A 23,212-nucleotide genomic window follows, 5' to 3' on the forward strand; every position below is an offset into this window, starting at 1 on the left:
TCATTGTGTGTGTAGGCTGTATGAATGACTGTAGAACCACCTTCCTCCCCAGTTGTCTCTGGTCCTCTCCTGGGGCTGTAAGGTCTCTGCCATCGGACTCCCAACCTCAGCATCTGCAACTGTGGTAACCTTCAGGTGCTAGGCATGCGTGTCAGGTGGGCGCGTGGCACAGATGATGATTTACATGTCCCACTCACCTCAAGGAATGGCGGTAACTTGGGAGGCTTGAAGAAGTCTCCTCTTGCAAGGGAGCTCCTACGAGTGGGGCGCCAGTAAAGGATCAGACCCAGAGGGTCAGGGGCCCTAGGACCTGATGGCCTAGGTCCTTACTGGCCAAACACCGATCAGCCTCCTAGGAGAAAGATGCAGGATTGTCATCAAAAAAGTGTATTCTGGCAAGTGTTTTTCTGAGTCAGAACAGTAATCTACCTGTGTGATGATTCTATTTGTGTGTTCCTTACAATTATGAGGCCTTATATATTTTGAGAGGTATCGTGGGCCAGCAAGATGACTTGGTGGATGGAGGCTTCTGCTGCCAAGCCTGAACACCAGGGCTGAAGTCCAGCACTCAAACTGGGAGCCCTAGCCATGTGCCCCAGGCCATGCCAGTGAGGGTGGGCAGGCTCACAAACACACACACACACACACACACACACACAGGTGTGAGCTTGTGACCCAAACACATGTTCTCTTGAACCTCATGGTTGAGAAAGCATGAAGCCGTGTCCTGGGAACTCTCCCTACACTGTTTTGGGTGTACAGGGGACCCTGCACTTCCCATCTTTCCCAGGGTGATCAGCAGTTACTTAAGGAGCCCCATCACCTGCCGCCCAGTCCCCTATCCCCCAGAGAATGACATGCTCACACCACTCCATGATACTTTTCTTTCTTTTGTCACCTGATCTAAACAGGGGATCCCACTTTTCATGCCCTCTGTAGCTGGGATTTAGGAAAAGATTTGCACCGCCCATGCAACACTGCTTCAGGTCCAACCCGGGGCTTCAAGGTCTTTAACTTCCCACATTCCTACAAGGCTACAGGACAGAAGAGGAGCCGAGTGTCCAACTCACCTCACGAAATAGGGGGAGCAACGTGGGGGCCTTGGAGATTGCTCCAACAGGGGAGCTCCAACGGTGTGGGGAGGGGTGAAGTGGACTTGACCCAGAGGGTCAGTGGTCCTGAGACCTGATGCCCTAGGTCCCTACTGGCTGGGCACACCAGTGAGCCTCCTAGGAGCAAAGATGAGGGACTGTCATTAAGAATGGATACTGGGGGTGCTTGAGTGGTTCCCCGGATACAGTTTTTTGCTCCCAGTCCCCGATCCTCAGAACCCACATGTTCTCATGACTGGTACACGTTCTCCTCAGACCCGCCCACACGTGTGATGGCCTACAATTGCTGGGTGTACAATTCACACAACCCATGTCATACAAATATGTTTAATAACAGCGTTTGTATGGTCAGTAGGGAATGAATTTGGTTGGCCAAGTGCTAGCATAGCATACAGGAAGCCATGGGTGCCCCCTCCCCTCAGCACCAAAAGCCACCTGGTAGCTCAGGCCTGTGATCCTGTATTCCCCAAGCTGGAGGCTGCTGGCATTCCAGTTCACAGACCTCCTTAGTGACACAGTGAGAGAGTGGCCATCCCAAGTCTTTCTGTGGGACCATGAAGTGCCTTTAAAAGCTCTCCTTCACTAAGTCCCCTTACTCGGTGCCATGTCATTATCTGTACACGCCTGTGTGTCTCCTGTAGAGTGCAGGGACACACACTCGCCTGTGAGAAAGGTGCAACAGTGTCTCTTGCAACTATTTGCAGAAAGCAGGCATTGGAGGATGTGGTACTAGCCCACCCCAGTTTTGGTCCACCCCTAGTTTTGGTCCACAGCCTTGTCATCATTTTGCCCTGCCAGCCAGCTGCCCTCTGAGCTTCCAGACTGCCTGTATTGTCTCTGCCTCCCAGGTGGCCACAGAAACCTGCAGGGTATGACCTACCCAACTCCCTCAATTTTGCCTGCATTGTGGGGCCTCAAACGCAGATCTTCATGCTGGTTGGCAAGTGTCATACCCAATAATCCATCCCCTCAGCACTCCCTCCCTCCAATGTTGAGGGTCCAGGCCAGCCTGGGGTATCTCTGGTTTCCCAGACTAATATCTCAACAGGAAATCTGTGTGAGCCTCCTGAGTCTTGGCATCTCATGCCCCCACCTCCTAGGCCACAGTTTCTTTGGTCCCACATTCTTGTCTTCCACTCCTCTGGATCCATCCCAAGGCTTCTCTCCCGTGCCTAGCCCAGGAAGCACTCATTGTGTGTGTACGCTGTATGAATGACTGTAGAGCCACCTTCCTCCCCAGTTGTCTCTGGTCCTCTCCTGGGGCTGTAAGGTCTCTACCATCGGACTCCCAACCTCAGCATCTGCAACTGTGGTAACCTTCAGGTGCTAGGCATGCGTGTCAGGTGGGCGCGTGGCACAGATGATGATTTACATGTCCCACTCACCTCAAGGAATGGCGGTAACTTGGGAGGCTTGAAGAAGTCTCCTCTTGCAAGGGAGCTCCTACGAGTGGGGCGCCAGTAAAGGATCAGACCCAGAGGGTCAGGGGCCCTAGGACCTGATGGCCTAGGTCCTTACTGGCCAAACACCGATCAGCCTCCTAGGAAAAAGATGCAGGATTGTCATCAAAAAAGTGTATTCTGGCAAGTGTTTTTCTGAGTCAGAACAGTAATCTACCTGTGTGATGATTCTATTTGTGCGTTCCTTACAATTATGAGGCCTTATATATTTTGAGAGGTATCGTGGGCCAGCAAGATGACTTGGTGGATGGAGGCTTCTGCTGCCAAGCCTGAACACCAGGGCTGAAGTCCAGCACTCAAACTGGGAGCCCTAGCCATGTGCCCCAGGCCATGCCAGTGAGGGTGGGCAGGCTCACAAACACACACACACACACACACACACACACACACACACACACACAGGTGTGAGCTTGTGACCCAAACACATGTTCTCTTGAACCTCATGGTTGAGAAAGCATGAAGCCGTGTCCTGGGAACTCTCCCTACACTGTTTTGGGTGTACAGGGGACCCTGCACTTCCCATCTTTCCCAGGGTGATCAGCAGTTACTTAAGGAGCCCCATCACCTGCCGCCCAGTCCCCCATCCCCCAGAGAATGACATGCTCACACCACTCCATGATACTTTTCTTTCTTTTGTCACCTGATCTAAACAGGGGATCCCACTTTTCATGCCCTCTGTAGCTGGGATTTAGGAAAAGATTTGCACCGCCCATGCAACACTGCTTCAGGTCCAACCCGGGGCTTCAAGGTCTTTAACTTCCCACATTCCTACAAGGCTACAGGACAGAAGAGGAGCCGAGTGTCCAACTCACCTCACGAAATAGGGGGAGCAACGTGGGGGCCTTGGAGATTGCTCCAACAGGGGAGCTCCAACGGTGTGGGGAGGGGTGAAGTGGACTTGACCCAGAGGGTCAGTGGTCCTGAGACCTGATGCCCTAGGTCCCTACTGGCTGGGCACACCAGTGAGCCTCCTAGGAGCAAAGATGAGGGACTGTCATTAAGAATGGATACTGGGGGTGCTTGAGTGGTTCCCCGGATACAGTTTTTTGCTCCCAGTCCCCGATCCTCAGAACCCACATGTTCTCATGACTGGTACACGTTCTCCTCAGACCCGCCCACACGTGTGATGGCCTACAATTGCTGGGTGTACAATTCACACAACCCATGTCATACAAATATGTTTAATAACAGCGTTTGTATGGTCAGTAGGGAATGAATTTGGTTGGCCAAGTGCTAGCATAGCATACAGGAAGCCATGGGTGCCCCCTCCCCTCAGCACCAAAAGCCACCTGGTAGCTCAGGCCTGTGATCCTGTATTCCCCAAGCTGGAGGCTGCTGGCATTCCAGTTCACAGACCTCCTTAGTGACACAGTGAGAGAGTGGCCATCCCAAGTCTTTCTGTGGGACCATGAAGTGCCTTTAAAAGCTCTCCTTCACTAAGTCCCCTTACTCGGTGCCATGTCATTATCTGTACACGCCTGTGTGTCTCCTGTAGAGTGCAGGGACACACACTCGCCTGTGAGAAAGGTGCAACAGTGTCTCTTGCAACTATTTGCAGAAAGCAGGCATTGGAGGATGTGGTACTAGCCCACCCCAGTTTTGGTCCACCCCTAGTTTTGGTCCACAGCCTTGTCATCATTTTGCCCTGCCAGCCAGCTGCCCTCTGAGCTTCCAGACTGCCTGTATTGTCTCTGCCTCCCAGGTGGCCACAGAAACCTGCAGGGTATGACCTACCCAACTCCCTCAATTTTGCCTGCATTGTGGGGCCTCAAACGCAGATCTTCATGCTGGTTGGCAAGTGTCATACCCAATAATCCATCCCCTCAGCACTCCCTCCCTCCAATGTTGAGGGTCCAGGCCAGCCTGGGGTATCTCTGGTTTCCCAGACTAATATCTCAACAGGAAATCTGTGTGAGCCTCCTGAGTCTTGGCATCTCATGCCCCCACCTCCTAGGCCACAGTTTCTTTGGTCCCACATTCTTGTCTTCCACTCCTCTGGATCCATCCCAAGGCTTCTCTCCCGTGCCTAGCCCAGGAAGCACTCATTGTGTGTGTAGGCTGTATGAATGACTGTAGAACCACCTTCCTCCCCAGTTGTCTCTGGTCCTCTCCTGGGGCTGTAAGGTCTCTACCATCGGACTCCCAACCTCAGCATCTGCAACTGTGGTAACCTTCAGGTGCTAGGCATGCGTGTCAGGTGGGAGCGTGGCACAGATGATGATTTACATGTCCCACTCACCTCAAGGAATGGCGGTAACTTGGGAGGCTTGAAGAAGTCTCCTCTTGCAAGGGAGCTCCTACGAGTGGGGCGCCAGTAAAGGATCAGACCCAGAGGGTCAGGGGCCCTAGGACCTGATGGCCTAGGTCCTTACTGGCCAAACACCGATCAGCCTCCTAGGAGAAAGATGCAGGATTGTCATCAAAAAAGTGTATTCTGGCAAGTGTTTTTCTGAGTCAGAACAGTAATCTACCTGTGTGATGATTCTATTTGTGCGTTCCTTACAATTATGAGGCCTTATATATTTTGAGAGGTATCGTGGGCCAGCAAGATGACTTGGTGGATGGAGGCTTCTGCTGCCAAGCCTGAACACCAGGGCTGAAGTCCAGCACTCAAACTGGGAGCCCTAGCCATGTGCCCCAGGCCATGCCAGTGAGGGTGGGCAGGCTCACAAACACACACACACACACACACACACACACACACAGGTGTGAGCTTGTGACCCAAACACATGTTCTCTTGAACCTCATGGTTGAGAAAGCATGAAGCCGTGTCCTGGGAACTCTCCCTACACTGTTTTGGGTGTACAGGGGACCCTGCACTTCCCATCTTTCCCAGGGTGATCAGCAGTTACTTAAGGAGCCCCATCACCTGCCGCCCAGTCCCCCATCCCCCAGAGAATGACATGCTCACACCACTCCATGATACTTTTCTTTCTTTTGTCACCTGATCTAAACAGGGGATCCCACTTTTCATGCCCTCTGTAGCTGGGATTTAGGAAAAGATTTGCACCGCCCATGCAACACTGCTTCAGGTCCAGCCCGGGGCTTCAAGGTCTTTAACTTCCCACATTCCTACAAGGCTACAGGACAGAAGAGGAGCCGAGTGTCCAACTCACCTCACGAAATAGGGGGAGCAACGTGGGGGCCTTGGAGATTGCTCCAACAGGGGAGCTCCAACGGTGTGGGGAGGGGTGAAGTGGACTTGACCCAGAGGGTCAGTGGTCCTGAGACCTGATGCCCTAGGTCCCTACTGGCTGGGCACACCAGTGAGCCTCCTAGGAGCAAAGATGAGGGACTGTCATTAAGAATGGATACTGGGGGTGCTTGAGTGGTTCCCCGGATACAGTTTTTTGCTCCCAGTCCCCGATCCTCAGAACCCACATGTTCTCATGACTGGTACACGTTCTCCTCAGACCCGCCCACACGTGTGATGGCCTACAATTGCTGGGTGTACAATTCACACAACCCATGTCATACAAATATGTTTAATAACAGCGTTTGTATGGTCAGTAGGGAATGAATTTGGTTGGCCAAGTGCTAGCATAGCATACAGGAAGCCATGGGTGCCCCCTCCCCTCAGCACCAAAAGCCACCTGGTAGCTCAGGCCTGTGATCCTGTATTCCCCAAGCTGGAGGCTGCTGGCATTCCAGTTCACAGACCTCCTTAGTGACACAGTGAGAGAGTGGCCATCCCAAGTCTTTCTGTGGGACCATGAAGTGCCTTTAAAAGCTCTCCTTCACTAAGTCCCCTTACTCGGTGCCATGTCATTATCTGTACACGCCTGTGTGTCTCCTGTAGAGTGCAGGGACACACACTCGCCTGTGAGAAAGGTGCAACAGTGTCTCTTGCAACTATTTGCAGAAAGCAGGCATTGGAGGATGTGGTACTAGCCCACCCCAGTTTTGGTCCACCCCTAGTTTTGGTCCACAGCCTTGTCATCATTTTGCCCTGCCAGCCAGCTGCCCTCTGAGCTTCCAGACTGCCTGTATTGTCTCTGCCTCCCAGGTGGCCACAGAAACCTGCAGGGTATGACCTACCCAACTCCCTCAATTTTGCCTGCATTGTGGGGCCTCAAACGCAGATCTTCATGCTGGTTGGCAAGTGTCATACCCAATAATCCATCCCCTCAGCACTCCCTCCCCTCCAATGTTGAGGGTCCAGGCCAGCCTGGGGTATCTCTGGTTTCCCAGACTAATATCTCAACAGGAAATCTGTGTGAGCCTCCTGAGTCTTGGCATCTCATGCCCCCACCTCCTAGGCCACAGTTTCTTTGGTCCCACATTCTTGTCTTCCACTCCTCTGGATCCATCCCAAGGCTTCTCTCCCGTGCCTAGCCCAGGAAGCACTCATTGTGTGTGTAGGCTGTATGAATGACTGTAGAACCACCTTCCTCCCCAGTTGTCTCTGGTCCTCTCCTGGGGCTGTAAGGTCTCTACCATCGGACTCCCAACCTCAGCATCTGCAACTGTGGTAACCTTCAGGTGCTAGGCATGCGTGTCAGGTGGGAGCGTGGCACAGATGATGATTTACATGTCCCACTCACCTCAAGGAATGGCGGTAACTTGGGAGGCTTGAAGAAGTCTCCTCTTGCAAGGGAGCTCCTACGAGTGGGGCGCCAGTAAAGGATCAGACCCAGAGGGTCAGGGGCCCTAGGACCTGATGGCCTAGGTCCTTACTGGCCAAACACCGATCAGCCTCCTAGGAGAAAGATGCAGGATTGTCATCAAAAAAGTGTATTCTGGCAAGTGTTTTTCTGAGTCAGAACAGTAATCTACCTGTGTGATGATTCTATTTGTGCGTTCCTTACAATTATGAGGCCTTATATATTTTGAGAGGTATCGTGGGCCAGCAAGATGACTTGGTGGATGGAGGCTTCTGCTGCCAAGCCTGAACACCAGGGCTGAAGTCCAGCACTCAAACTGGGAGCCCTAGCCATGTGCCCCAGGCCATGCCAGTGAGGGTGGGCAGGCTCACAAACACACACACACACACACACACACACACACACAGGTGTGAGCTTGTGACCCAAACACATGTTCTCTTGAACCTCATGGTTGAGAAAGCATGAAGCCGTGTCCTGGGAACTCTCCCTACACTGTTTTGGGTGTACAGGGGACCCTGCACTTCCCATCTTTCCCAGGGTGATCAGCAGTTACTTAAGGAGCCCCATCACCTGCCGCCCAGTCCCCCATCCCCCAGAGAATGACATGCTCACACCACTCCATGATACTTTTCTTTCTTTTGTCACCTGATCTAAACAGGGGATCCCACTTTTCATGCCCTCTGTAGCTGGGATTTAGGAAAAGATTTGCACCGCCCATGCAACACTGCTTCAGGTCCAGCCCGGGGCTTCAAGGTCTTTAACTTCCCACATTCCTACAAGGCTACAGGACAGAAGAGGAGCCGAGTGTCCAACTCACCTCACGAAATAGGGGGAGCAACGTGGGGGCCTTGGAGATTGCTCCAACAGGGGAGCTCCAACGGTGTGGGGAGGGGTGAAGTGGACTTGACCCAGAGGGTCAGTGGTCCTGAGACCTGATGCCCTAGGTCCCTACTGGCTGGGCACACCAGTGAGCCTCCTAGGAGCAAAGATGAGGGACTGTCATTAAGAATGGATACTGGGGGTGCTTGAGTGGTTCCCCGGATACAGTTTTTTGCTCCCAGTCCCCGATCCTCAGAACCCACATGTTCTCATGACTGGTACACGTTCTCCTCAGACCCGCCCACACGTGTGATGGCCTACAATTGCTGGGTGTACAATTCACACAACCCATGTCATACAAATATGTTTAATAACAGCGTTTGTATGGTCAGTAGGGAATGAATTTGGTTGGCCAAGTGCTAGCATAGCATACAGGAAGCCATGGGTGCCCCCTCCCCTCAGCACCAAAAGCCACCTGGTAGCTCAGGCCTGTGATCCTGTATTCCCCAAGCTGGAGGCTGCTGGCATTCCAGTTCACAGACCTCCTTAGTGACACAGTGAGAGAGTGGCCATCCCAAGTCTTTCTGTGGGACCATGAAGTGCCTTTAAAAGCTCTCCTTCACTAAGTCCCCTTACTCGGTGCCATGTCATTATCTGTACACGCCTGTGTGTCTCCTGTAGAGTGCAGGGACACACACTCGCCTGTGAGAAAGGTGCAACAGTGTCTCTTGCAACTATTTGCAGAAAGCAGGCATTGGAGGATGTGGTACTAGCCCACCCCAGTTTTGGTCCACCCCTAGTTTTGGTCCACAGCCTTGTCATCATTTTGCCCTGCCAGCCAGCTGCCCTCTGAGCTTCCAGACTGCCTGTATTGTCTCTGCCTCCCAGGTGGCCACAGAAACCTGCAGGGTATGACCTACCCAACTCCCTCAATTTTGCCTGCATTGTGGGGCCTCAAACGCAGATCTTCATGCTGGTTGGCAAGTGTCATACCCAATAATCCATCCCCTCAGCACTCCCTCCCCTCCAATGTTGAGGGTCCAGGCCAGCCTGGGGTATCTCTGGTTTCCCAGACTAATATCTCAACAGGAAATCTGTGTGAGCCTCCTGAGTCTTGGCATCTCATGCCCCCACCTCCTAGGCCACAGTTTCTTTGGTCCCACATTCTTGTCTTCCACTCCTCTGGATCCATCCCAAGGCTTCTCTCCCGTGCCTAGCCCAGGAAGCACTCATTGTGTGTGTAGGCTGTATGAATGACTGTAGAACCACCTTCCTCCCCAGTTGTCTCTGGTCCTCTCCTGGGGCTGTAAGGTCTCTACCATCGGACTCCCAACCTCAGCATCTGCAACTGTGGTAACCTTCAGGTGCTAGGCATGCGTGTCAGGTGGGAGCGTGGCACAGATGATGATTTACATGTCCCACTCACCTCAAGGAATGGCGGTAACTTGGGAGGCTTGAAGAAGTCTCCTCTTGCAAGGGAGCTCCTACGAGTGGGGCGCCAGTAAAGGATCAGACCCAGAGGGTCAGGGGCCCTAGGACCTGATGGCCTAGGTCCTTACTGGCCAAACACCGATCAGCCTCCTAGGAGAAAGATGCAGGATTGTCATCAAAAAAGTGTATTCTGGCAAGTGTTTTTCTGAGTCAGAACAGTAATCTACCTGTGTGATGATTCTATTTGTGCGTTCCTTACAATTATGAGGCCTTATATATTTTGAGAGGTATCGTGGGCCAGCAAGATGACTTGGTGGATGGAGGCTTCTGCTGCCAAGCCTGAACACCAGGGCTGAAGTCCAGCACTCAAACTGGGAGCCCTAGCCATGTGCCCCAGGCCATGCCAGTGAGGGTGGGCAGGCTCACAAACACACACACACACACACACACACACACACAGGTGTGAGCTTGTGACCCAAACACATGTTCTCTTGAACCTCATGGTTGAGAAAGCATGAAGCCGTGTCCTGGGAACTCTCCCTACACTGTTTTGGGTGCACAGGGGACCCTGCACTTCCCATCTTTCCCAGGGTGATCAGCAGTTACTTAAGGAGCCCCATCACCTGCCGCCCAGTCCCCCATCCCCCAGAGAATGACATGCTCACACCACTCCATGATACTTTTCTTTCTTTTGTCACCTGATCTAAACAGGGGATCCCACTTTTCATGCCCTCTGTAGCTGGGATTTAGGAAAAGATTTGCACCGCCCATGCAACACTGCTTCAGGTCCAACCCGGGGCTTCAAGGTCTTTAACTTCCCACATTCCTACAAGGCTACAGGACAGAAGAGGAGCCGAGTGTCCAACTCACCTCACGAAATAGGGGGAGCAACGTGGGGGCCTTGGAGATTGCTCCAACAGGGGAGCTCCAACGGTGTGGGGAGGGGTGAAGTGGACTTGACCCAGAGGGTCAGTGGTCCTGAGACCTGATGCCCTAGGTCCCTACTGGCTGGGCACACCAGTGAGCCTCCTAGGAGCAAAGATGAGGGACTGTCATTAAGAATGGATACTGGGGGTGCTTGAGTGGTTCCCCGGATACAGTTTTTTGCTCCCAGTCCCCGATCCTCAGAACCCACATGTTCTCATGACTGGTACACGTTCTCCTCAGACCCGCCCACACGTGTGATGGCCTACAATTGCTGGGTGTACAATTCACACAACCCATGTCATACAAATATGTTTAATAACAGCGTTTGTATGGTCAGTAGGGAATGAATTTGGTTGGCCAAGTGCTAGCATAGCATACAGGAAGCCATGGGTGCCCCCTCCCCTCAGCACCAAAAGCCACCTGGTAGCTCAGGCCTGTGATCCTGTATTCCCCAAGCTGGAGGCTGCTGGCATTCCAGTTCACAGACCTCCTTAGTGACACAGTGAGAGAGTGGCCATCCCAAGTCTTTCTGTGGGACCATGAAGTGCCTTTAAAAGCTCTCCTTCACTAAGTCCCCTTACTCGGTGCCATGTCATTATCTGTACACGCCTGTGTGTCTCCTGTAGAGTGCAGGGACACACACTCGCCTGTGAGAAAGGTGCAACAGTGTCTCTTGCAACTATTTGCAGAAAGCAGGCATTGGAGGATGTGGTACTAGCCCACCCCAGTTTTGGTCCACCCCTAGTTTTGGTCCACAGCCTTGTCATCATTTTGCCCTGCCAGCCAGCTGCCCTCTGAGCTTCCAGACTGCCTGTATTGTCTCTGCCTCCCAGGTGGCCACAGAAACCTGCAGGGTATGACCTACCCAACTCCCTCAATTTTGCCTGCATTGTGGGGCCTCAAACGCAGATCTTCATGCTGGTTGGCAAGTGTCATACCCAATAATCCATCCCCTCAGCACTCCCTCCCCTCCAATGTTGAGGGTCCAGGCCAGCCTGGGGTATCTCTGGTTTCCCAGACTAATATCTCAACAGGAAATCTGTGTGAGCCTCCTGAGTCTTGGCATCTCATGCCCCCACCTCCTAGGCCACAGTTTCTTTGGTCCCACATTCTTGTCTTCCACTCCTCTGGATCCATCCCAAGGCTTCTCTCCCGTGCCTAGCCCAGGAAGCACTCATTGTGTGTGTAGGCTGTATGAATGACTGTAGAACCACCTTCCTCCCCAGTTGTCTCTGGTCCTCTCCTGGGGCTGTAAGGTCTCTACCATCGGACTCCCAACCTCAGCATCTGCAACTGTGGTAACCTTCAGGTGCTAGGCATGCGTGTCAGGTGGGAGCGTGGCACAGATGATGATTTACATGTCCCACTCACCTCAAGGAATGGCGGTAACTTGGGAGGCTTGAAGAAGTCTCCTCTTGCAAGGGAGCTCCTACGAGTGGGGCGCCAGTAAAGGATCAGACCCAGAGGGTCAGGGGCCCTAGGACCTGATGGCCTAGGTCCTTACTGGCCAAACACCGATCAGCCTCCTAGGAGAAAGATGCAGGATTGTCATCAAAAAAGTGTATTCTGGCAAGTGTTTTTCTGAGTCAGAACAGTAATCTACCTGTGTGATGATTCTATTTGTGCGTTCCTTACAATTATGAGGCCTTATATATTTTGAGAGGTATCGTGGGCCAGCAAGATGACTTGGTGGATGGAGGCTTCTGCTGCCAAGCCTGAACACCAGGGCTGAAGTCCAGCACTCAAACTGGGAGCCCTAGCCATGTGCCCCAGGCCATGCCAGTGAGGGTGGGCAGGCTCACAAACACACACACACACACACACACACACACACACAGGTGTGAGCTTGTGACCCAAACACATGTTCTCTTGAACCTCATGGTTGAGAAAGCATGAAGCCGTGTCCTGGGAACTCTCCCTACACTGTTTTGGGTGCACAGGGGACCCTGCACTTCCCATCTTTCCCAGGGTGATCAGCAGTTACTTAAGGAGCCCCATCACCTGCCGCCCAGTCCCCCATCCCCCAGAGAATGACATGCTCACACCACTCCATGATACTTTTCTTTCTTTTGTCACCTGATCTAAACAGGGGATCCCACTTTTCATGCCCTCTGTAGCTGGGATTTAGGAAAAGATTTGCACCGCCCATGCAACACTGCTTCAGGTCCAACCCGGGGCTTCAAGGTCTTTAACTTCCCACATTCCTACAAGGCTACAGGACAGAAGAGGAGCCGAGTGTCCAACTCACCTCACGAAATAGGGGGAGCAACGTGGGGGCCTTGGAGATTGCTCCAACAGGGGAGCTCCAACGGTGTGGGGAGGGGTGAAGTGGACTTGACCCAGAGGGTCAGTGGTCCTGAGACCTGATGCCCTAGGTCCCTACTGGCTGGGCACACCAGTGAGCCTCCTAGGAGCAAAGATGAGGGACTGTCATTAAGAATGGATACTGGGGGTGCTTGAGTGGTTCCCCGGATACAGTTTTTTGCTCCCAGTCCCCGATCCTCAGAACCCACATGTTCTCATGACTGGTACACGTTCTCCTCAGACCCGCCCACACGTGTGATGGCCTACAATTGCTGGGTGTACAATTCACACAACCCATGTCATACAAATATGTTTAATAACAGCGTTTGTATGGTCAGTAGGGAATGAATTTGGTTGGCCAAGTGCTAGCATAGCATACAGGAAGCCATGGGTGCCCCCTCCCCTCAGCACCAAAAGCCACCTGGTAGCTCAGGCCTGTGATCCTGTATTCCCCAAGCTGGAGGCTGCTGGCATTCCAGTTCACAGACCTCCTTAGTGACACAGTGAGAGAGTGGCCATCCCAAGTCTTTCTGTGGGACCATGAAGTGCCTTTAAAAGCTCTCCTTCACTAAGTCCCCTTACTCGGTGCCATGTCATTATCTGTACACGCCTGTGTGTCTCCTGTAGAGTGCAGGGACACACACTCGCCTGTGAGAAAGGTGCAACAGTGTCTCTTGCAACTATTTGCAGAAAGCAGGCATTGGAGGATGTGGTACTAGCCCACCCCAGTTTTGGTCCACCCCTAGTTTTGGTCCACAGCCTTGTCATCATTTTGCCCTGCCAGCCAGCTGCCCTCTGAGCTTCCAGACTGCCTGTATTGTCTCTGCCTCCCAGGTGGCCACAGAAACCTGCAGGGTATGACCTACCCAACTCCCTCAATTTTGCCTGCATTGTGGGGCCTCAAACGCAGATCTTCATGCTGGTTGGCAAGTGTCATACCCAATAATCCATCCCCTCAGCACTCCCTCCCCTCCAATGTTGAGGGTCCAGGCCAGCCTGGGGTATCTATGGTTTCCCAGACTAATATCTCAACAGGAAATCTGTGTGAGCCTCCTGAGTCTTGGCATCTCATGCCCCCACCTCCTAGGCCACAGTTTCTTTGGTCCCACATTCTTGTCTTCCACTCCTCTGGATCCATCCCAAGGCTTCTCTCCCGTGCCTAGCCCAGGAAGCACTCATTGTGTGTGTACGCTGTATGAATGACTGTAGAGCCACCTTCCTCCCCAGTTGTCTCTGGTCCTCTCCTGGGGCTGTAAGGTCTCTACCATCGGGCTCCCAACCCCAGCATCTGCAACTGTGGTAACCTTCAGGTGCTAGGCATGCGTGTCAGGTGGGAGCGTGGCACAGATGATGATTTACATGTCCCACTCACCTCAAGGAATGGCGGTAACTTGGGAGGCTTGAAGAAGTCTCCTCTTGCAAGGGAGCTCCTACGAGTGGGGCGCCAGTAAAGGATCAGACCCAGAGGGTCAGGGGCCCTAGGACCTGATGGCCTAGGTCCTTACTGGCCAAACACCGATCAGCCTCCTAGGAGAAAGATGCAGGATTGTCATCAAAAAAGTGTATTCTGGCAAGTGTTTTTCTGAGTCAGAACAGTAATCTACCTGTGTGATGATTCTATTTGTGCGTTCCTTACAATTATGAGGCCTTATATATTTTGAGAGGTATCGTGGGCCAGCAAGATGACTTGGTGGATGGAGGCTTCTGCTGCCAAGCCTGAACACCAGGGCTGAAGTCCAGCACTCAAACTGGGAGCCCTAGCCATGTGCCCCAGGCCATGCCAGTGAGGGTGGGCAGGCTCACAAACACACACACACACACACACACACACACACACACAGGTGTGAGCTTGTGACCCAAACACATGTTCTCTTGAACCTCATGGTTGAGAAAGCATGAAGCCGTGTCCTGGGAACTCTCCCTACACTGTTTTGGGTGTACAGGGGACCCTGCACTTCCCATCTTTCCCAGGGTGATCAGCAGTTACTTAAGGAGCCCCATCACCTGCCGCCCAGTCCCCCATCCCCCAGAGAATGACATGCTCACACCACTCCATGATACTTTTCTTTCTTTTGTCACCTGATCTAAACAGGGGATCCCACTTTTCATGCCCTCTGTAGCTGGGATTTAGGAAAAGATTTGCACCGCCCATGCAACACTGCTTCAGGTCCAGCCCGGGGCTTCAAGGTCTTTAACTTCCCACATTCCTACAAGGCTACAGGACAGAAGAGGAGCCGAGTGTCCAACTCACCTCACGAAATAGGGGGAGCAACGTGGGGGCCTTGGAGATTGCTCCAACAGGGGAGCTCCAACGGTGTGGGGAGGGGTGAAGTGGACTTGACCCAGAGGGTCAGTGGTCCTGAGACCTGATGCCCTAGGTCCCTACTGGCTGGGCACACCAGTGAGCCTCCTAGGAGCAAAGATGAGGGACTGTCATTAAGAATGGATACTGGGGGTGCTTGAGTGGTTCCCCGGATACAGTTTTTTGCTCCCAGTCCCCGATCCTCAGAACCCACATGTTCTCATGACTGGTACACGTTCTCCTCAGACCCGCCCACACGTGTGATGGCCTACAATTGCTGGGTGTACAATTCACACAACCCATGTCATACAAATATGTTTAATAACAGCGTTTGTATGGTCAGTAGGGAATGAATTTGGTTGGCCAAGTGCTAGCATAGCATACAGGAAGCCATGGGTGCCCCCTCCCCTCAGCACCAAAAGCCACCTGGTAGCTCAGGCCTGTGATCCTGTATTCCCCAAGCTGGAGGCTGCTGGCATTCCAGTTCACAGACCTCCTTAGTGACACAGTGAGAGAGTGGCCATCCCAAGTCTTTCTGTGGGACCATGAAGTGCCTTTAAAAGCTCTCCTTCACTAAGTCCCCTTACTCGGTGCCATGTCATTATCTGTACACGCCTGTGTGTCTCCTGTAGAGTGCAGGGACACACACTCGCCTGTGAGAAAGGTGCAACAGTGTCTCTTGCAACTATTTGCAGAAAGCAGGCATTGGAGGATGTGGTACTAGCCCACCCCAGTTTTGGTCCACCCCTAGTTTTGGTCCACAGCCTTGTCATCATTTTGCCCTGCCAGCCAGCTGCCCTCTGAGCTTCCAGACTGCCTGTATTGTCTCTGCCTCCCAGGTGGCCACAGAAACCTGCAGGGTATGACCTACCCAACTCCCTCAATTTTGCCTGCATTGTGGGGCCTCAAACGCAGATCTTCATGCTGGTTGGCAAGTGTCATACCCAATAATCCATCCCCTCAGCACTCCCTCCCCTCCAATGTTGAGGGTCCAGGCCAGCCTGGGGTATCTCTGGTTTCCCAGACTAATATCTCAACAGGAAATCTGTGTGAGCCTCCTGAGTCTTGGCATCTCATGCCCCCACCTCCTAGGCCACAGTTTCTTTGGTCCCACATTCTTGTCTTCCACTCCTCTGGATCCATCCCAAGGCTTCTCTCCCGTGCCTAGCCCAGGAAGCACTCATTGTGTGTGTACGCTGTATGAATGACTGTAGAGCCACCTTCCTCCCCAGTTGTCTCTGGTCCTCTCCTGGGGCTGTAAGGTCTCTACCATCGGGCTCCCAACCCCAGCATCTGCAACTGTGGTAACCTTCAGGTGCTAGGCATGCGTGTCAGGTGGGAGCGTGGCACAGATGATGATTTACATGTCCCACTCACCTCAAGGAATGGCGGTAACTTGGGAGGCTTGAAGAAGTCTCCTCTTGCAAGGGAGCTCCTACGAGTGGGGCGCCAGTAAAGGATCAGACCCAGAGGGTCAGGGGCCCTAGGACCTGATGGCCTAGGTCCTTACTGGCCAAACACCGATCAGCCTCCTAGGAGAAAGATGCAGGATTGTCATCAAAAAAGTGTATTCTGGCAAGTGTTTTTCTGAGTCAGAACAGTAATCTACCTGTGTGATGATTCTATTTGTGCGTTCCTTACAATTATGAGGCCTTATATATTTTGAGAGGTATCGTGGGCCAGCAAGATGACTTGGTGGATGGAGGCTTCTGCTGCCAAGCCTGAACACCAGGGCTGAAGTCCAGCACTCAAACTGGGAGCCCTAGCCATGTGCCCCAGGCCATGCCAGTGAGGGTGGGCAGGCTCACAAACACACACACACACACACACACACACACACACACACAGGTGTGAGCTTGTGACCCAAACACATGTTCTCTTGAACCTCATGGTTGAGAAAGCATGAAGCCGTGTCCTGGGAACTCTCCCTACACTGTTTTGGGTGTACAGGGGACCCTGCACTTCCCATCTTTCCCAGGGTGATCAGCAGTTACTTAAGGAGCCCCATCACCTGCCGCCCAGTCCCCCATCCCCCAGAGAATGACATGCTCACACCACTCCATGATACTTTTCTTTCTTTTGTCACCTGATCTAAACAGGGGATCCCACTTTTCATGCCCTCTGTAGCTGGGATTTAGGAAAAGATTTGCACCGCCCATGCAACACTGCTTCAGGTCCAACCCGGGGCTTCAAGGTCTTTAACTTCCCACATTCCTACAAGGCTACAGGACAGAAGAGGAGCCGAGTGTCCAACTCACCTCACGAAATAGGGGGAGCAACGTGGGGGCCTTGGAGATTGCTCCAACAGGGGAGCTCCAACGGTGTAGGGAGGGGTGAAGTGGACTTGACCCAGAGATTCAGTGGTCCTGGGACTTTATGTAGTAGGTCAGTACTGTCCAACCAATGTTGTGCGTCCTAGGAGCAACGATGAGGGAGTGTCAGTTTGTGTATTTATTGACTACTGTGTGAGCCCTTTGCAGAACAAAGGTTTTCCTTCTAATTCTAGGCTGGTGTGACCTAGTCCAGAATCCTCAGGACCCACATGTGCAGAAGAGAACTGACTTCCACACATTTTCCTCAGACCTGCCCACACGTGTGATGGCCTACAATTGCTGGGTGTACAATTCACACAACCCATGTCATACAAATATGTTTAATAACAGCGTTTGTATGGTCAGTAGGGAATGAATTTGGTTGGCCAAGTGCTAGCATAGCATACAGGAAGCCATGGGTGCCCCCTCCCCTCAGCACCAAAAGCCACCTGGTAGCTCAGGCCTGTGATCCTGTATTCCCCAAGCTGGAGGCTGCTGGCATTCCAGTTCACAGACCTCCTTAGTGACACAGTGAGAGAGTGGCCATCCCAAGTCTTTCTGTGGGACCATGAAGTGCCTTTAAAAGCTCTCCTTCACTAAGTCCCCTTACTCGGTGCCATGTCATTATCTGTACACGCCTGTGTGTCTCCTGTAGAGTGCAGGGACACACACTCGCCTGTGAGAAAGGTGCAACAGTGTCTCTTGCAACTATTTGCAGAAAGCAGGCATTGGAGGATGTGGTACTAGCCCACCCCAGTTTTGGTCCACCCCTAGTTTTGGTCCACAGCCTTGTCATCATTTTGCCCTGCCAGCCAGCTGCCCTCTGAGCTTCCAGACTGCCTGTATTGTCTCTGCCTCCCAGGTGGCCACAGAAACCTGCAGGGTATGACCTACCGAACTCCCTCAATTTTGCCTGCATTGTGGGGCCTCAAACGCAGATCTTCATGCTGGTTGGCAAGTGTCATACCCAATAATCCATCCCCTCAGCACTCCCTCCCCTCCAATGTTGAGGGTCCAGGCCAGCCTGGGGTACCTATGGTTTCCCAGACTAATATCTCAACAGGAAATCTGTGTGAGCCTCCTGAGTCTTGGCATCTCATGCCCCCACCTCCTAGGCCACAGTTTCTTTGGTCCCACATTCTTGTCTTCCACTCCTCTGGATCCATCCCAAGGCTTCTCTCCCGTGCCTAGCCCAGGAAGCACTCATTGTGTGTGTAGGCTGTATGAATGACTGTAGAGCCACCTTCCTCCCCAGTTGTCTCTGGTCCTCTCCTGGGGCTGTAAGGTCTCTACCATCGGGCTCCCAACCCCAGCATCTGCAACTGTGGTAACCTTCAGGTGCTAGGCATGCGTGTCAGGTGGGAGCGTGGCACAGATGATGATTTACATGTCCCACTCACCTCAAGGAATGGCGGTAACTTGGGAGGCTTGAAGAAGTCTCCTCTTGCAAGGGTGCTCCTACGAGTGGGGCGCCAGTAAAGGATCAGACCCAGAGGGTCAGGGGCCCTAGGACCTGATGGCCTAGGTCCTTACTGGCCAAACACCGATCAGCCTCCTAGGAGAAAGATGCAGGATTGTCATCAAAAAAGTGTATTCTGGCAAGTGTTTTTCTGAGTCAGAACAGTAATCTACCTGTGTGATGATTCTATTTGTGCGTTCCTTACAATTATGAGGCCTTATATATTTTGAGAGGTATCGTGGGCCAGCAAGATGACTTGGTGGATGGAGGCTTCTGCTGCCAAGCCTGAACACCAGGGCTGAAGTCCAGCACTCAAACTGGGAGCCCTAGCCATGTGCCCCAGGCCATGCCAGTGAGGGTGGGCAGGCTCACAAACACACACACACACACACACACACACACACACACACACACACAGGTGTGAGCTTGTGACCCAAACACATGTTCTCTTGAACCTCATGGTTGAGAAAGCATGAAGCCGTGTCCTGGGAACTCTCCCTACACTGTTTTGGGTGTACAGGGGACCCTGCACTTCCCATCTTTCCCAGGGTGATCAGCAGTTACTTAAGGAGCCCCATCACCTGCCGCCCAGTCCCCCATCCCCCAGAGAATGACATGCTCACACCACTCCATGATACTTTTCTTTCTTTTGTCACCTGATCTAAACAGGGGATCCCACTTTTCATGCCCTCTGTAGCTGGGATTTAGGAAAAGATTTGCACCGCCCATGCAACACTGCTTCAGGTCCAGCCCGGGGCTTCAAGGTCTTTAACTTCCCACATTCCTACAAGGCTACAGGACAGAAGAGGAGCCGAGTGTCCAACTCACCTCACGAAATAGGGGGAGCAACGTGGGGGCCTTGGAGATTGCTCCAACAGGGGAGCTCCAACGGTGTGGGGAGGGGTGAAGTGGACTTGACCCAGAGGGTCAGTGGTCCTGAGACCTGATGCCCTAGGTCCCTACTGGCTGGGCACACCAGTGAGCCTCCTAGGAGCAAAGATGAGGGACTGTCATTAAGAATGGATACTGGGGGTGCTTGAGTGGTTCCCCGGATACAGTTTTTTGCTCCCAGTCCCCGATCCTCAGAACCCACATGTTCTCATGACTGGTACACGTTCTCCTCAGACCCGCCCACACGTGTGATGTCCTACAATTGCTGGGTGTACAATTCACACAACCCATGTCATACAAATATGTTTAATAACAGCGTTTGTATGGTCAGTAGGGAATGAATTTGGTTGGCCAAGTGCTAGCATAGCATACAGGAAGCCATGGGTGCCCCCTCCCCTCAGCACCAAAAGCCACCTGGTAGCTCAGGCCTGTGATCCTGTATTCCCCAAGCTGGAGGCTGCTGGCATTCCAGTTCACAGACCTCCTTAGTGACACAGTGAGAGAGTGGCCATCCCAAGTCTTTCTGTGGGACCATGAAGTGCCTTTAAAAGCTCTCCTTCACTAAGTCCCCTTACTCGGTGCCATGTCATTATCTGTACACGCCTGTGTGTCTCCTGTAGAGTGCAGGGACACACACTCGCCTGTGAGAAAGGTGCAACAGTGTCTCTTGCAACTATTTGCAGAAAGCAGGCATTGGAGGATGTGGTACTAGCCCACCCCAGTTTTGGTCCACCCCTAGTTTTGGTCCACAGCCTTGTCATCATTTTGCCCTGCCAGCCAGCTGCCCTCTGAGCTTCCAGACTGCCTGTATTGTCTCTGCCTCCCAGGTGGCCACAGAAACCTGCAGGGTATGACCTACCCAACTCCCTCAATTTTGCCTGCATTGTGGGGCCTCAAACGCAGATCTTCATGCTGGTTGGCAAGTGTCATACCCAATAATCCATCCCCTCAGCACTCCCTCCCCTCCAATGTTGAGGGTCCAGGCCAGCCTGGGGTATCTATGGTTTCCCAGACTAATATCTCAACAGGAAATCTGTGTGAGCCTCCTGAGTCTTGGCATCTCATGCCCCCACCTCCTAGGCCACAGTTTCTTTGGTCCCACATTCTTGTCTTCCACTCCTCTGGATCCATCCCAAGGCTTCTCTCCCGTGCCTAGCCCAGGAAGCACTCATTGTGTGTGTAGGCTGTATGAATGACTGTAGAACCACCTTCCTCCCCAGTTGTCTCTGGTCCTCTCCTGGGGCTGTAAGGTCTCTACCATCGGGCTCCCAACCCCAGCATCTGCAACTGTGGTAACCTTCAGGTGCTAGGCATGCGTGTCAGGTGGGAGCGTGGCACAGATGATGATTTACATGTCCCACTCACCTCAAGGAATGGCGGTAACTTGGGAGGCTTGAAGAAGTCTCCTCTTGCAAGGGAGCTCCTACGAGTGGGGCGCCAGTAAAGGATCAGACCCAGAGGGTCAGGGGCCCTAGGACCTGATGGCCTAGGTCCTTACTGGCCAAACACCGATCAGCCTCCTAGGAGAAAGATGCAGGATTGTCATCAAAAAAGTGTATTCTGGCAAGTGTTTTTCTGAGTCAGAACAGTAATCTACCTGTGTGATGATTCTATTTGTGCGTTCCTTACAATTATGAGGCCTTATATATTTTGAGAGGTATCGTGGGCCAGCAAGATGACTTGGTGGATGGAGGCTTCTGCTGCCAAGCCTGAACACCAGGGCTGAAGTCCAGCACTCAAACTGGGAGCCCTAGCCATGTGCCCCAGGCCATGCCAGTGAGGGTGGGCAGGCTCACAAACACACACACACACACACACACACACACACAGGTGTGAGCTTGTGACCCAAACACATGTTCTCTTGAACCTCATGGTTGAGAAAGCATGAAGCCGTGTCCTGGGAACTCTCCCTACACTGTTTTGGGTGCACAGGGGACCCTGCACTTCCCATCTTTCCCAGGGTGATCAGCAGTTACTTAAGGAGCCCCATCACCTGCCGCCCAGTCCCCCATCCCCCAGAGAATGACATGCTCACACCACTCCATGATACTTTTCTTTCTTTTGTCACCTGATCTAAACAGGGGATCCCACTTTTCATGCCCTCTGTAGCTGGGATTTAGGAAAAGATTTGCACCGCCCATGCAACACTGCTTCAGGTCCAACCCGGGGCTTCAAGGTCTTTAACTTCCCACATTCCTACAAGGCTACAGGACAGAAGAGGAGCCGAGTGTCCAACTCACCTCACGAAATAGGGGGAGCAACGTGGGGGCCTTGGAGATTGCTCCAACAGGGGAGCTCCAACGGTGTGGGGAGGGGTGAAGTGGACTTGACCCAGAGATTCAGTGGTCCTGGGACTTTATGTAGTAGGTCAGTATGTCCAACCAATGTTGTGCGTCCTAGGAGCAACGATGAGGGAGTGTCAGTTTGTGTATTTATTGACTCTGTTTGAGCCCTTTGCAGAACAAAGGTTTTTCCTTCTAATTCTAGGCTGGTGTGACCTATCCAGAATCTCAGGACCCACATTGCAGAAGAGAACTGACTTCCACACATTTTCCTCAGACCTGCCCACACGTGTGATGGCCTACAATTGCTGGGTGTACAATTCACACAACCCATGTCATACAAATATGTTTAATAACAGCGTTTGTATGGTCAGTAGGGAATGAATTTGGTTGGCCAAGTGCTAGCATAGCATACAGGAAGCCATGGGTGCCCCCTCCCCTCAGCACCAAAAGCCACCTGGTAGCTCAGGCCTGTGATCCTGTATTCCCCAAGCTGGAGGCTGCTGGCATTCCAGTTCACAGACCTCCTTAGTGACACAGTGAGAGAGTGGCCATCCCAAGTCTTTCTGTGGGACCATGAAGTGCCTTTAAAAGCTCTCCTTCACTAAGTCCCCTTACTCGGTGCCATGTCATTATCTGTACACGCCTGTGTGTCTCCTGTAGAGTGCAGGGACACACACTCGCCTGTGAGAAAGGTGCAACAGTGTCTCTTGCAACTATTTGCAGAAAGCAGGCATTGGAGGATGTGGTACTAGCCCACCCCAGTTTTGGTCCACCCCTAGTTTTGGTCCACAGCCTTGTCATCATTTTGCCCTGCCAGCCAGCTGCCCTCTGAGCTTCCAGACTGCCTGTATTGTCTCTGCCTCCCAGGTGGCCACAGAAACCTGCAGGGTATGACCTACCCAACTCCCTCAATTTTGCCTGCATTGTGGGGCCTCAAACGCAGATCTTCATGCTGGTTGGCAAGTGTCATACCCAATAATCCATCCCCTCAGCACTCCCTCCCCTCCAATGTTGAGGGTCCAGGCCAGCCTGGGGTATCTCTGGTTTCCCAGACTAATATCTCAACAGGAAATCTGTGTGAGCCTCCTGAGTCTTGGCATCTCATGCCCCCACCTCCTAGGCCACAGTTTCTTTGGTCCCACATTCTTGTCTTCCACTCCTCTGGATCCATCCCAAGGCTTCTCTCCCGTGCCTAGCCCAGGAAGCACTCATTGTGTGTGTAGACTGTGTGAGTGTAAAATCACCTTTCTTCCAATCTTCTGTGGTCTTCTCCCGAGATTGTAAGGTCCCTACCATCCTACCTCTA

General features: G+C 52.6%; 2 long non-coding RNA genes across 2 annotated transcripts; both read right to left on the minus strand.

The window, feature by feature from the left end:
- Positions 1-202: 202 nt before the first annotated feature.
- On the minus strand, positions 203-17,283 carry LOC121142033. The gene is made up of 16 exons (XR_005879056.1): positions 17,218-17,283; positions 16,337-16,491; positions 14,909-15,067; positions 14,030-14,184; positions 12,602-12,760; positions 11,725-11,879; positions 10,297-10,455; positions 9,422-9,576; positions 7,994-8,152; positions 7,117-7,271; positions 5,689-5,847; positions 4,812-4,966; positions 3,385-3,543; positions 2,498-2,652; positions 1,071-1,229; positions 203-352 (listed from the first exon to the last, which is right to left on the minus strand). It is a non-coding gene; the product is annotated as an uncharacterized LOC121142033 (long non-coding RNA).
- Positions 17,284-18,628: 1,345 nt separating this feature from the next.
- LOC121141818 lies at positions 18,629-22,010 on the minus strand. The gene is made up of 4 exons (XR_005878752.1): positions 21,862-22,010; positions 20,987-21,141; positions 19,559-19,717; positions 18,629-18,826 (listed from the first exon to the last, which is right to left on the minus strand). It is a non-coding gene; the product is annotated as an uncharacterized LOC121141818 (long non-coding RNA).
- Between the last annotated feature and the right edge of the window lie 1,202 nt (positions 22,011-23,212).

The sequence above is a fragment of the Mesocricetus auratus genome, unplaced genomic scaffold, assembly GCF_017639785.1.
Source record: "Mesocricetus auratus isolate SY011 unplaced genomic scaffold, BCM_Maur_2.0 Super-Scaffold_100008, whole genome shotgun sequence".
Lineage (NCBI taxonomy): Eukaryota > Metazoa > Chordata > Mammalia > Rodentia > Cricetidae > Mesocricetus > Mesocricetus auratus.